Genomic DNA, 3,195 nt, shown 5'->3' with positions numbered 1-3,195 from the left:
ACAGTGTATTTTTTCTGTTTTTCTTAGAGTAATGTTTTTAAGAATTATCTATGAGTCAGCACTTACGGATGAATACATAGAAATAGACATGAAGCACTGTAGCACTGTCTCCGTTGTTCATCGATTTGCTCTAGCGGGAGAGCAAATGTCTCCATTGTGAGTCTTGTTACTGTTTTTGGCATATTGAATGTGCCAAGGGGAGCTTGTCAGGCTCTGCCAAGTGGCGGGATACTCTTGGTAGCTTGCCAGGCTCTCAAGAGGGACAGAGGAATCCAACCGGGTCAGCTGCGTGCAAGACAAACGCCCTATCTGATGTGCTATCGCTCCAGCCCAGAAATAAATGTGAAATAGAAACAGATTTGAGGGCGATCTGGGGAGGGCCACGTGCCGACGCTGTGAGAGAAGGCTAAAGAAATTTTAACGAAAGAATCAAATGTGCAGGAAGTGCACTGTCTCGTCACTGTGTGTGGAGATGTGCACGGCCAGTTCCATGATCTCATGGAACTTTTCGGGATCGGCGGGAAATGACCAGACACCAACTATCTCTTCATGGAGACTTTGTGGACAGAGGCTACTATTCCGTGAAGACTGTGACACTCCTTGTGGCACTGAAGGTGCGTTACCCAGAACGTATTACAATACTGAGAGGAAACCATGAAAGTCGACAAATTACACAAGTACATATAGGTTTTTATGCTGAATGTCTACGAAAGTATGGAAATGCTGTTTGGAAATATTTTACAGATCTATTTGATTATCTTCTGCGTACAGCTCTAGGGGATGGACAGATATTCTGCCTCCATGGTGGCCTCTCTCCATTCATGGATACACTGGATCATATCAGAGCCCTGGATCGATTACAGGAAGTTCCACATGAGGGCCCAATGTGTGACCTATTATGGTCAGATCCAGATGACCGTGAACGGTGGGGTATTTCGCTCCGTGGTGCTGGTTACACGTTTAACCATGCCAATGGTCTCACACTGGTTTCTTGTGCTCATCAACTTGTGATGGAGGGGTACAATTGGTGCCATGACCGTAACGTGATCACCATGTCCAGTGCACACAATTACTGTTACCGCTGTGGGAACCAGGCTGCTATCATGGAATTAGACGATACTTTGAGGTACTCCTTCCTTCAGTTTCTCCTGGGTCAAACTGGACTGCTCCAGCAAAAAAAAAGTAACTAACTCCTTCATCTCCTCTTGCACTCACTTGGAAATTTTAGTTGATAGTGTTTAACTGGCATGAATTGATAGAGTTGGAATTTTATTTTAAGGAAAAGTCACGAGCTAACTTCCATTTAATCCATTTCCCTTTATTTTATTGAAATGTATAATTAACTGCAGAAAATATTCTTCTTGGGAGTATATTGTCATAACACTTAAAGAGATTTTCCTTCATTTTAAACTAAATTACTGTTTTATTTTGATCTGCCTATTTCTGTATATTTGTCATGACAGTGCTTGTATCCTATTTGGTGTACTGAGCAAATAAACCTTCTATTTTAAACAACAACAACAACAACAAAAAGTCTTTTTGGGGACACATTCTCATTTTACATGAGAATGCTCCAAAATTGGAATTGCTGGGTCATCAGAGATACTGTTTAAATCTATTAGGAACTGCCAAAATATTTTACAAAGTAATTTTTACCACTTTGTTCCACCAAAATATACAAAAGTCCTAGTTCCCTATATCCTCCCTAAAACGTGCATTGTCAGTGTTTTTAATTTTAGTCATTTGAAGGAATTTTGTTATAGCCTTTATTATGTAGTAATCTGCTTCTTCCTGCCTGGAGAGATAGATATAATTGTTAATCTGCTTGTCTTACATGTGACTGAGCCCGGTCAATTTTGGTGCCACATGTGGTCCTCAGAGCATTTGACAGGGGTCAGTCCTGATCACAGAGCCACTGCTATGCCCGAACCCATCCCCCCAATAAAAATGTATCTTTCTGTTTTATTCATAATGAGGCGTTTTTAAATGCTCGTTAGTTTATTTATTGAAGCAGAGACTTATTGACCAATCATACACTTTTAGAGTCCTTATGTGTTGAGGGTACTTAAGTGTTTCAATTAAAAGTAATTGATGTTTAAAAAAATCGTTTTGTGACAAATATATTTTTATATCTGAAATCAAGTCTAATTGATGATGAAAAACTATGACTTCCTTTAAAAAATACACTAGGGTCTCTTTCAGTTGGTTCCCTGAAGATACTGTAATAAGATGTTCCTACTGCTCACAGCCTATTGGAACATAGACATCACTGGGGAATGCTTTATTGCTAGCTTGTTTTGTGCCTGAGGGTGGATGATTGCTTGCATGTAGTGGATAGGTTTAGGCATTTTAGCAAAAGACTCAGAAGGGAGCTGTCTGACAGCTTCCCATGTGTCTGCTGCTCCACTGAGGAATTCAGAAGCCCTCCGGTGACACTAGAGAAAGGAGTTATTTAAGAAGAAAGCTTCTGGGTGGCTATTATTTGGTGACTGCTATTGCAAATGTACTTCAGAAAACAGAGTTATGAGTAAAAATGAACACATTGCTCATAGGATTTCAGAAATTTAAAGTTGGAAGGGGCTCTAAAGAGGATCTAGCCTATGCGTATAATTGTATAAATGAAATAAACAAAACTTAGTAAGATGGTGGACTCTGGGGTTTGTAATGCTAGTCAGTGGAGAAACTAGGTCTGTTTTTTAAAAAAAATTATTGAATCACTGTGAGATATAGTCACAAAACTTTCATGTTTGATTTTCAGTCATACAATGATCAAATACCCATCCCTCCACCGGTGCATATCTTCCACCACCAATGTCCCCAATATCCCTCCCACCCAGCCCTCCCCTCCTGCCTCTATAGCAGACAATTTGCCCCATACTCTCTCTCTCTCCTTTTGGGCATTATGGTTTGCATTATGGTAGAGAGAGAGGCACTATCACGTTTGCCTTTATCTACTTTCAGCACACATCTCCCATCCTGAATGATCTCTCCAGCCATCATTGATTCAGTGATCCCTTCTCTGTCCCAGCTGCCTTCTCACCCAGATCATGAGGCAGGCTTCCAACTATGGAGCAATATTCCTGGCCCTTGTTTCTACTGTCCTTGGGTGTCAGATTCATATTATGTTATTTCATATTCCACAAATGAGTGTAGTCATTCTATGTCTGTCCCTCTCTTTCTGACACATGAGAATCT

General features: G+C 40.5%; 1 pseudogene; it reads left to right on the top strand.

Annotated features, from left to right (window-relative positions):
* The first annotated feature begins 483 nt into the window (after positions 1-483).
* Positions 484-1,190, top strand: LOC101558753 (serine/threonine-protein phosphatase 2A catalytic subunit beta isoform-like; annotated as a pseudogene).
* Positions 1,191-3,195: the final 2,005 nt, after the last annotated feature.

This window comes from Sorex araneus, chromosome 4, assembly GCF_027595985.1.
Source record: "Sorex araneus isolate mSorAra2 chromosome 4, mSorAra2.pri, whole genome shotgun sequence".
Classification (NCBI taxonomy): Eukaryota; Metazoa; Chordata; class Mammalia; order Eulipotyphla; family Soricidae; genus Sorex; species Sorex araneus.
Note: the sequence above shows the minus strand (reverse complement) of the source record. Positions and strands in the feature narration are given on the sequence as shown.